This window comes from Orbicella faveolata, unplaced genomic scaffold (genome assembly GCF_042242905.1).
Source record: "Orbicella faveolata isolate gen_17 unplaced genomic scaffold, um_ofav_v1 contig_48, whole genome shotgun sequence".
NCBI lineage: Eukaryota > Metazoa > Cnidaria > Anthozoa > Scleractinia > Merulinidae > Orbicella > Orbicella faveolata.
In genome coordinates this window covers 8850265-8861592 of record NW_028301578.1, presented here as the reverse complement: position 1 = coordinate 8861592, position 11328 = coordinate 8850265, and the positions used below count along the sequence as shown (strand labels likewise).

Here is an 11328-nt window from a genome sequence, read left to right as displayed (position 1 = left end):
TGATTTTGATGCTTTTCTCGTGTTCTCCCAACATCCCGCGTTGTTTATTGTGCCAGTAAACCCATAGAAAGAGTGGTCTATTACTTAAATAAAATATATTCTTATATAAAAAAAGAGGGTATATACATATATGTCTGTAAATGCATAGTTGTGTTTAATATCAATACATTAGTTTAATGAAATTGTAATCAGACATATACCTTCCAACGTCTTGCTTATGATTTAATCAGGTAACTGAGCACTTCCACGCAAGTCATGAATACAAATGCTTTTATTCAGAATCCCTCGTGCCCGAGACCGATGTTCGTGTCTATAGTTTCTAATTTTGATGGCGCCTGTATGTATAATAAATCGTAGTTTTTTTATCCTAAAAGGAATCCATAGAAATCCGCCCTTAGCTTAAAAATATCATGAAAACTTGTTAATATTAAACAGATATTGCTGATACCATATATTGGACACTGCAGTTGTTCCAACTATCTTTGCGAAGACTCTGCAGAAGATACATATCAAGACAAATAGAAGAAAACCTGGTTCGTCGTTGATACAAGGTAATGTATAATCTTTTAGAAAATGCATGGATATCTTCATTGTTTATTTTTAGTGCGAGGAGGACCAGTATTAAGGTTAGGTTATTAGCTAGGAAAGATATTGAGCGAAATTAGTGCTAGCTCCTGATCGAAAACGTGGCCCTCAGATGTCAATATTTGTGTGAGTTGGACAAAATATGACGACATACGGTGTGGCACTAATAAATTTTTGCTGGAGTGCGTTTATTTTTGCGAATGGGCGATTTTTTGCATTTTGCAGAAACTAATTTTTTGGCGATTGAAAAAGATTAGTGTTTCTTGCGGGGTATTAATTCTTGTGATTTTTTGTTTAAATTCTGAAAGGTTTATTTCTCATCTTATCGTTTTGTTTCTGAACGAAAGAGACGTTTTAAATAAAATTCACCAACAAGATTTTACTAGTGATGTTTGTATGTACACTTTCGCTGGTGGGGTAAATTCATTGTGGAGAAAATGTTTTGCCATAAAATGTTTTTGGTAGATCGTGAATAAACCGCAAACCGGCAATAACTAGGATCCGTAAAAATCAAAACTTGAACGTCGGTAACGAGTGGCGATAGTGGCTTAGAAGCAATGATATCGTCCTTTGGGTTGCAAGGAGGTCTGAATCAAAGGTCTTCCTGAATACCTTTAAAACAAAACCCCACTTCGCAACAGTGCGGGAAAGTTTAAAGTGGATTTTTCGTCTACGGTATGGAAATATCGCTAGTTCATCTGAATGAATCGCTTGTTAAATTAACTCTTTTTTTTTTTTTTTTTAAATAAAATTTTGCATTCTCACAACAACACGCAGTTGGATAGCGCAAATATACTTCAGGAGAAGGCTTATTGATGTATCCAAGACATTTTTTATGAATACGTTCTTTATGACGTTCACCTATTTCTTAATATATAAATTTAGCCGAGCCTAAAAGCGGAGCTCTTGATTTCAATAATTATCCACAAAGGAAATTAAAGAGAAAAAGAGGAACAAGTGTACCCAAGCTAAGATTGTAGAAATTAAGTACGCAATATATCAGGAACTTTCCAAAAACGATTGTTTAAGGAATATGTCAGAAGAAAAGTCAACAACGCGGCAGGGGTTAATTTGCACCGGATTAAAAACCTAGCTTGAGCTCGCGATCTAATTGAACACCCCAGTACCTGGCAAGCGGTCAATTCCAAAAAACACGCGACCGCGACGAGCTCTTGATCTGAACCCGCGATATGGTCACTTGATATTGGTAGCGGATACCTTGTTTTGACAGCTGTCAATTGCTGGTTTTCAGTGTCGCGCAATTCAAAATAGATCAAAATAAAAATCAAAACCGGTCTATAGATAAAGTCCAGAATCTGGGAAATGAAAGAAGGTAAATATGCAATGACTCTCGCCAAAATTCTGATCACAGCAATTTTTCTTATGCGAGATGCGCGGAGAAATGTTTTACCCAAATTTATAGAGATTTGGATGGAGACGCCATGCTGGTGCCCATCCGTATGGGCACCAACATGGCGGCCGGAAACCAACAGAAACATCTGTCACTGAGTTTTGCTACAAAAGCGTGAATTTATCCCTCGAGGAACTCTAAAACATGAAAATAGTACTTTTTTCTAAGACATGAACTGTTCAGATAGCCAAGTTCCCCGAAATAAGTCACTTTTTTAACCATCATGACAGCTCTCTAGGCCGTCATGTAAATGCCGCGTCACGCAAAAGCTTAGAAATTCAAGCGTAGTGTATCACAAAACCAAGAACCTATTCGGAGCGAAAATTTGTATGAATATTAGTTTTCAGCTGCTCTTATACATCATTAAAGTAAAATCTCAGGAAGATCAATAGCTTTGTAGTTCGAATTTTAGTGACGTCATGTGAAAACCAGCTATTAATCATGGCATGGATGTCCAATATCAAAGGTGTACCCCTGGTAATAGGTGCTACTTGCTTATATTTCAAGGCATGAAGTTTGGCGTACGGACGTACGTACGTGCGGACAGTCACGCACGTGACAACCCAACTTTTTGAGGTCGATGGGTTACCAAATTTTCTAAGGTATGGGGCTCCACTCACTCGCCTTCAGCGCGCAGGAGTTCCAGTATTACGCAGCGTTATAGATTTAAGCCTTATTGTAACCGTTAAGTGAAGCTTGCTTACTTCGCACTATCCGCTAGGAACCGTTCGTTACTATTTTTGTTTAGAGCAGCTTACGCAACTTCTCTTTAACCACTGTCTCCGTTTTGGTTCTCACTATTGTCTACAATTCCGTGAACGAATAAAATTTGCCTTCAGTTGTTGCCAGCTGCTCATCTTGTCTTTTTTTTGTTTTTGCTATCGGCAGACTGTTATCTTTGGCAAGCATAGTCAGATCTTTTCTTCTCTGCATTCATAATCTTGGACAATTGTTAGAACAAAGAAAAATTCTTTAAAATTGTTTAAACCGGTAAAGCCTGTTAGTAGCCTTACAAAGAGCTTTTTGTAGAGACATTTTAGACGCACTAATAGTGTAGCTTTTCTGGTTAAGAGTTCCAGTTTTGAATTTTATAGTTTGACTGAATTTTTACACTTAAAGATTCTTTTCCTTTGAGTTTGGAAAAAAATGCTACAAATGAAATTAATATTGCATGACTGTATCTTATCTTTCTCCATTTGCTAGTCATGTATTTCAAGTGCGGAATCTTTTGCTGATGCTCGTCGGATATTGTAAGTATCAAAACGTACGCCGGCGCACGAACACACTCACGAACGCCCTGCTTACGAATGTACTCAACCGGGCACACTCACTTACACGTGCACACTCACGCACGCACCCGCCCGCGCACATGTGCGCATGCACTTAAACAAGCATCAATAAAAAGTATAAGACGCTTTCTTATAATCAAGAACTTATCAGAACTTTTTCAAATTTGCCTCTTTGTTTATGTTCTGTTCTGTTTGTTCTTTGCAGGTGCAGGGCAGGGCAGTTTCCCGCCTTCGTGACCATGCAGAAAGAAAAACAAAACCCTTAAGAGTGATAAATAGAGTTGTTTTGACAATGAACTTTAACTTCAAGGTTTACGAATAAAAATCAGCGATAATAATTTCGACTGAGGTTTAGATGACTCGTTCATCATTTTCAAATCGTATAAAGTCAGATTCCTGAGTTCTTTGTGTATTGAGCATGCCTAATGCCTATTGCCATTGACGCATATATATATATATATATATATATATATATGTCTGGATTTATGAAAACGGTGTTAAAGACTGAATCAGGTGTTTTTTGATTTTTTTTTTTTTTTTTTTTTTCATTTCTTTGTTTTTGTTTTCTGCTTTCGCTATGACAGCAGCTTGTAAATCTTACCTAGCATGAAATGTAGGAACTCCTTGCCGCATGTTTCATTTATTTAGGTATTTTTTTCATTATTCATCGACCCTCCCCCCCCCCCCCCCCCTTTTTCAATTTGCGTTAAGTTTAGCCCAGGCTACACTCGTCTGAATTCAGTTCGCGCGGTGACTCTGACAAGGAGCGACCGATTAGCGTTCTGTATTTGCTGTCTAAAGGAAGTCTGCCCGAGGACATCATTAAGTCCAATGAAGGCCCAAGTCTAACGATTTGCTAGTAAGCGTCGTCCATTATCGTACCTGAGGCGGGCCTGAGGACATGTGTAAACTGTACGGGTCACATTTAGTCCCGTAACAGGAGGCCGTTTGCCCTGTGGCGATAATGTTGTGCTTGCTTTAGACAGCAAAAATCTTTCGCCACATCAATTTAGGGCTTAGACGTGCAATGGACTGGACATTTCTAGCTGCTGTTGGCGTCATTTGCTTTGAACTTTGATGTAGCTAAAGACTTAGGAAAAAAATCTGTTGAAATCTGGATGTGCCATTCCGCGCTCGACAAAATTGAAGTACATCCGGGACATTGCTATTTGCGAGCAAAACATGGCCACGAGGAGAGAGAAGAACATGAGTTCAAGCGCTGATCGTGAGTAGAATTTCCTTGTTTTATCAATTTTAGGCGTTCTCGGCTTAGCTAAGTATCAGAACTGTCTGTGATTCGCTAGCGCGGAAGAAATTTATTTGCGTGGCTTCCGGGCGATAATTGACGTAACGACAACATGTTGAGTGTTCGCTTACTGCTAACTATGGCCTAGTTTGTCTGAAGGTCAATCGATTCTCGATGTAGGAAGCTCTTGTTCAGTCCATTTAGGACGATGCAGGCCTTTAGAAAGCGATAGATTAGCTCTCCGCCGCGGTTTTGATATCTGTACGTTCGTGTTGATTTAGACTCCAATTTCATGTTAAAAGCACTCTTAATTAAATTGTACAATTCATGATTCAACGAAAAGACGGTGAATTTAGTCTTCCTGGCTTCAAAAGGCATACAGGAGAGTTATTTGCTGTTATTTGAGCTACGATAAGCCTCGTGGAAAGCTAGCTCTAGGACAGAATTGTAGCAAGTTAGATTATCAGTGACAAGTCAAATTCTATGGCTATGTTTTTGCGAATCCGGTCAGATATTGAAATGAAATGTCACGTAACGGCTACTTTTTGGCTGAAATATAGAGGTAAATAACCGATTCCACTGCTTACCATGCTCTTGTTAGCGTGACTGGCTAATTTAACCCACAGTAAAGACATAGTGAGGTCATTTAGGTGAAATCGCAGAGGTTAAGCCTGTCTAAATTAGTGCCGCGGCGAACCAAATGATCAATTTAAGCTCTAATTTAGTTTTGTTTGGCTCGTTCGACTCATTTTGCAGCGACTTTAAAGGCTTGTATAGGCATGGTATGGACTCTATTAAGAGTACACGAGGTAGATAGCACTCTCGGTGCGACATGGCCATATTTATGTACATTTTCTAACCGTTTTTTCAAAAACATGTCGGCTATTTTGGTGCAAAGTCTTTAACACGGTTTTCATAAATTCAGACATATATATATATCTTTTTTTACGCTGAGGAAGGTTACAGTATTTTAACCTTAACGTCCAAAACAACTTTAGTCAGTGACAACAAACATTTTAATATCCTTAAGTTAGCTTGAGTTTCTTTTATGAACGAAGAACATCATAAAGGCAATCCATTTCATGGGATTTCAGGCATGGAAACAGATCTTTTTAATGATCAAAAAAGACTCATTTTGGATGACTTTTAATTTGTATTAGTTTACTCTGTCAATAAGGTTGTGTCGCGTTGATTTAATTCTAATTGATCGATTATCTGACTACAGTCTGTGCAAAGGTTTAAAATTAATTATGCAAGTGCTCAATTCTTTACTAGGTCAATGTTACGATTTGCATCCAGACTGTAACGCATTGGCACGGGACGGTCATTGTCACTCTAACCCGCATGCAACATTACGTGAATGCCCCAAGGCCTGTAACGTCAATTGCGGTAAGTGCTTTGTAATCTAGCCTTCTCAGCTTCAATTGGTCCTTCTGCTGCGAATAGCGCTACAAGTAGGTTTCCACCTCGTTTAACCTTGGGATCAAATTGGAAGGCTATAAGGCATCGTGCCAACGATTCCGCATACTATGGTGGGTCGGTGATAGAACACAGTCTCCAGATCAACCGCAGCGCAGTATCTCTGTGTAACACAGAGGTACAAACAACTTAGTAGCTGTTTCATCGAGAAACGGCACTGTTATGCCGGCAAAATTGCACTTTTTATTTTTGACCGGCATTAAGCTTGTGCCCCTGCATTTTACTCGAAATTATACCGGTATAATATTTGAGTTTGATTTGTTTACTTTTTCAAAGAACCCTGTGTTGATCACAGGTGGGACTGCCCCAACGTGAGCGACCAGTGCCACAGCAACCCGTTCATTACTATCTATGAATGTCCAAAAACCTGTGGTGTTTGTCAGGGTTACTAAAAGATAAATCTGCAATCGGTAAGTTTTTTTCGCCAAACATGTTTAGATAACTTTAGTCAAATTAATTCCTTAGTAACAGCTTCAAGTAAAGGAAAATTCATTCTTTCCGATATACTCTTCATCCAATAGTGTTATCCCTATTCCTGAGAACGAAGGCACTGGTGACGACAGATTTCTGTCCTTTTGGTGCATTGTCGAGTACAATAGCGCAGCCACCATATAACGATCTTTGAGAATTCATAAGCAACTACATTGCATGCGCGACACTTGCCCTGCCCACTCCTGAACTGAATCGTTGTTTCTTGCCATATAACTGATAGAGAAGAAGTCTTAATCATAAGTATAGCCTTAGGACTCGGGAAACTTTCAGTCACTTGGAAAGAAGCAGACGCAAAATTATATTTCGGAGTGGTTAGGATTTTTCAGACTACCACAGCCTACGATACCTCTACAAATTCTCCTAAGTAGCGTCAAACGACATTTGTGCCAATCAGTAGGCTAGGGAGAATTAGTCAATTGTCACTATATTTCCTTTAACTTTTAATGAAACATCTATATAACTTAAGCCTTATGAACTACTATAGGAAGCTTCTGCAAGTGTAAGGTTTAACCCAGCCCCACACAATCAGTCACAGTCGGTCACGTGATATGTAGAAACTGGTCGACTACGAGGTCAAGAGACCGTCGAGAAAATAAAACGGTTGGACAAGTCTATGTTATGACCTCGTCTAGTTCTTTTGTGGAAACGAGGGCTAACATACGAAAATAATTTTGTTCTCTACAGAAAGATGGATAACTTTGAAACGTAAGAACTCAGGATTCAGATCACAGATTGCTAAAGCAAGCGTGGGTGATAATTGTAACGGCCGGGGAAAACAGTGATGCTTATAAAGAGAGGGCATAAATGGATGTTAATAAAGAGAGGGCTTAAATGGAACTGGCTGAACTGGTCTGTTTTCTTATTATCCTGTTATTAAACAAATTGCGATAAAACTCCCGATCCGAGGGGAACTAAAAAAGAAGGAATACTGGAAAAGATGGAAGAAATTAGAAAAGACGAAAATTTACCTAAGGGACTGTGTAATAATTACCTGGAGGGGTTACTTGTGAGTTTTTCAAAAAGCTGAAATTACACTCGCCGAAGCGGCTCGTGCAGTTTCAGCTTTTTGAAAAACTCACTCGTGCAAATTAATTCCAAATTGAACTCGAAACCGTATGATTACTTATACTAATACATACAGTGGGGGCATTACTTTTTCATTCCTCTTTGCAAACTGGAAAAGTAGTGGAAGAGTTATTAGAGTTCAAATCAGGAGCCATAATCGGGGACGGAGACCGTAAGTCTCGGGATTCGCGCGTACCTATGATATGGGACAATTTTTCTATTTTTAGAACAAATTGCGCCATCCTGACGTCATATATCCGCGCGGATTCAAGCACATGTTAGGGGCTCTCGCGTGGTTGTTGTCACGTTGCGTGATCAAATGGTGAGAGTTGAGAGATTCTCTTGCGTTTTTTTGACAGCGATGGCTGGGAATAAGGCAGGGAATACGAACCAGGGCGCTTATATGTAGTTTTATGCTCTGAGCTAACGGAAAAGGTGGGTTTTTCAGGGTCGAAAACAAGATTTCAATCTCGCGCTGGGAATGAATACTAAGATCTGCTCACGCTAGTTGTAAGCTTACTTGCATGTTTTTGCGTTTGTTTTGACTTAAGAATATAGCAAGAAAACTCTCTACTCTGGTATCGAGTTAATTTGTGAGTTTCTCAGACAATGGTTCATCATAACCAAAACCTGTTTTGACGGTTTCTTATTGTTTCTGCTTGTTTGGTGAGTTTGCAAAAGTTGTTGAAAGGAAAGTCTGACGCGTACAATTAGCTCATTTGCATAGTGCAGTTCGTGCACTTTCAAGTCCGAGTCGGTGTTTTCAATTATCAACAAATCTTGACAAAGATTTCTTTCGTTATCTTGTGTGCTGAGCTGCTGTAACAAATTTCACGAACGCAAAAAAGGCTACTTACATCATGTGTCTTTCTTCAACATAAGCATAGTGAAGTTCTACACTACGAAAATGAAAATAGACAAGGAGTTTTGATAACTCGATCAACAAAATCGAAACCGTTATTCCAAGTTGATTAAAGAAAACGTCATCGTAACTTTGCTAATTATTTCTGCTTTATTCACATATTTTCGGTTTAGCTTTTAATATGTTCTCAAACATTTATCAACCTTAAACATATTTAAAAACTATAGAGTTATTGTTTGAGTTCGATGTACGCTTTCACACGAAAGTGCGGTGGAAGTACAATTTGTCATGTTTACTGACTGTACAAAACACACATCGGCGGGCGCTCTCATTCATCGAAAACAGAGAATTTACTGAATTTTTACACGAATAAAACTGAGCAGTATCTACGGACGAAAAGTTATTGGGCCTTGATGAAACATCAAGCGTTGCTTATAATTCAAGCGAAACTCAAACTAACAATTATTTTGTTTTACTTTTCGGTTGCGATAGACTGACAAATTCCTCGCAAGCGTGTGGCAAGAGGAGCTAGGAAACTATGAAGTCCTGAAGCTCTGCTATATATCTAAAAATATTCATCTAGTTTTTCGCTGTGTAATGGAAAAGCTGTTAATCTTCAACATATGTGAAATTTAAAGTGGAGTAATGTACAGCTCATGTGAAAGAAGCACCCGTCAGAACACAATTTGGTCAGCGATATATGTAAGCTTACAGCGGAACATACCTAAATTCGACAGTGTCTTACTTCACTCAGACTGGAGCAGCTTACGACGAAAATACTTAAGCAAAATTCCAACAGACGTAAACGCGTTGAGTTGTGGGCCAAAAACATGAAAAATTTCGGGAATTTCGGAAGCCTTTTCCCCCGCGCGACATCCGCAAATATCCTCGCAGCATGTACGCGCGTGTGCCGCAGGCGATGGCGCAATTTGTTCTAAAAATAGAATTATTGTCCCATATCACGGGGACAACCCCAATACTAGAAATGGCGCGCGCTTACGGTCTCCGTCCCCGATTATGGCTCTTGTTCAAATATAAATACTAACATTAGAATAACACTGACAAATTTATCTCTCATGCAGTAGGAAAGGAATGCCTCTGTTATACAAGGGAGGAGAGTTTTTTCAAGGGGGTTAGCCTTATTATCATTATGTGAGAGGGGGGAAGGGGGGGGGTTGAGATGGGGGCATGACTTAGTTTTGGGGTATATTGCATCTATTTCTAAGCCCCCCCTCCCACCCCCCTTCCCCTTCCAGGTAATTATTGCACAGTCTCTAAGGCCCAAGTTCGAGTTCTTTTCCCCCTAACAGCTACTTAACAATTAGACCCGTAACCCGTAAGGGCTACGGGTCAATAGCTCATGAGGGGAAGCCGAATGGGCTGTTCAACCGTGGCCCTTGAGGGCGACGGGTCTAATTGTTTTAGTATCACCCAACTAGTCGGACAGAAAAGACAATAATAAAGTTAGCAAATGCAAGTGGAAGAAATATTTATTTGGAAAAAGCGTCACGCTCGATCGCGCCAATTTCGCTACTCGAGGACTATTACTAATAGACCTCTAGTAGCGTAGCCAATTAAAATGGAGGATTTGCATTAGTCCACTAGCTGGGCGATTCTAACAATCATTAGACGCTTTTAATAAGGTGATATGTGGTGCTAACAAGCCGAGAACCATTTAAAACATATGTAAGATAGCATTTACTATAAGTATTCACCTTTGTGGATGAGTTTCTCACGTAATTTACGCGAAGTAGACAAGATTCGAGTTTAACACTAGTACCGCCGAATAGAAAGACTCAAGAGGGAATGTCCACTAAGGAAGAGCCAGTCGTGGCACATAAAAAAATAAAAAATAAATAAATAAATAAATAAATAAATAAATAAATAAAAATTTTTCATATTCCCCCAGAGATAGCCTAAGGGAAGCCTAGAAACGTGCTTGGATTTCTTCTTGAATTATTTTTCTAAACCTGCCAAAAAAAATCCCAAATTCGTTACGGTCCCACGTCTAGTCCAAAACACGCAAAATTTAGTGACTAATACCTTATCATAAACTTCGCTCTGTTTAATCTGCATCACAACAACACTCCAGTTTGAGCCTGGAAACGTATTGTTGAGGTGTTTACAAGTCTTCTGAGGCCAAGTATACTTTTGAGGGTTATTTGTCAAGGTCACGACGAGCCGCCTAAAATCACTAAAATTCGCTTCCTCAAAATTCTTAATCATGCACACTTTTTCAATCGGCAAATTCGCTACCCGGTAAGACACTGTAACAACTAAAATCCTAACATTTCGAAAGAAGACATTTCACTTTAAAACCTGGTATAAAAATTATTTTCGGGCTTTTCATCAACGCTGAGTACTAACGCTCTCAAAATCGTGATAACCACAACACTAACCTGCTAGAAACGAAAACAATAGGCAAGTGCCTGTGACCAGATAATCAAAAGGAATGTGAAAATTAAATGTCTCTCTGCATTTGATTTTCTCGGTATCTGGACTTGAACTATGGCAGAAAAGTCGTATTGAGCTCACCCTCTGTACACTATTACTTTCAAATGTTAAGTACTGGTGTATTCGGAATCCTACACGATAACCATTGCGACGCGTGGAGTTCGGCAAATTCCGCAAAGTACATCATCTGCCTGTTGACATTCAACTGAGTCCGAGATAATCCACCACATTTCGTCCAATCCCTTGTTCTTAAACAGCAATCCATAAAAGTGGTGAGGCCTTCCAACTTCAGACCCTTGCTTGGTTAAGCGAAATACTTATGAGCTGTTCTCCTAGCTCATGCTGCATGCTGAAATGTAAATTTGGCGTCCGCTGTCGACCTAATTCATCTGTCACGCAATGGTCACTTGATAGGATTTTGTCACGCGTTGCCAAAAGTGGATAA

The 11328-nt window shown here is 39.3% G+C and overlaps 2 long non-coding RNA genes across 2 annotated transcripts; both read left to right on the top strand.

The window, feature by feature from the left end:
* The first annotated feature begins 430 nt into the window (after nt 1-430).
* Nucleotides 431-3605, top strand: LOC110059405 (uncharacterized). The gene is made up of 3 exons (XR_016204459.1): nt 431-551; nt 3200-3246; nt 3491-3605. It is a non-coding gene; the product is annotated as an uncharacterized LOC110059405 (long non-coding RNA).
* Nucleotides 3606-3752: 147 nt separating this feature from the next.
* On the top strand, nt 3753-7339 carry LOC149096389 (uncharacterized). Its single transcript, XR_016204449.1, has 3 exons — nt 3753-5920; nt 6287-6420; nt 7187-7339. It is a non-coding gene; the product is annotated as an uncharacterized LOC149096389 (long non-coding RNA).
* The last annotated feature ends 3989 nt before the right edge of the window (nt 7340-11328 follow it).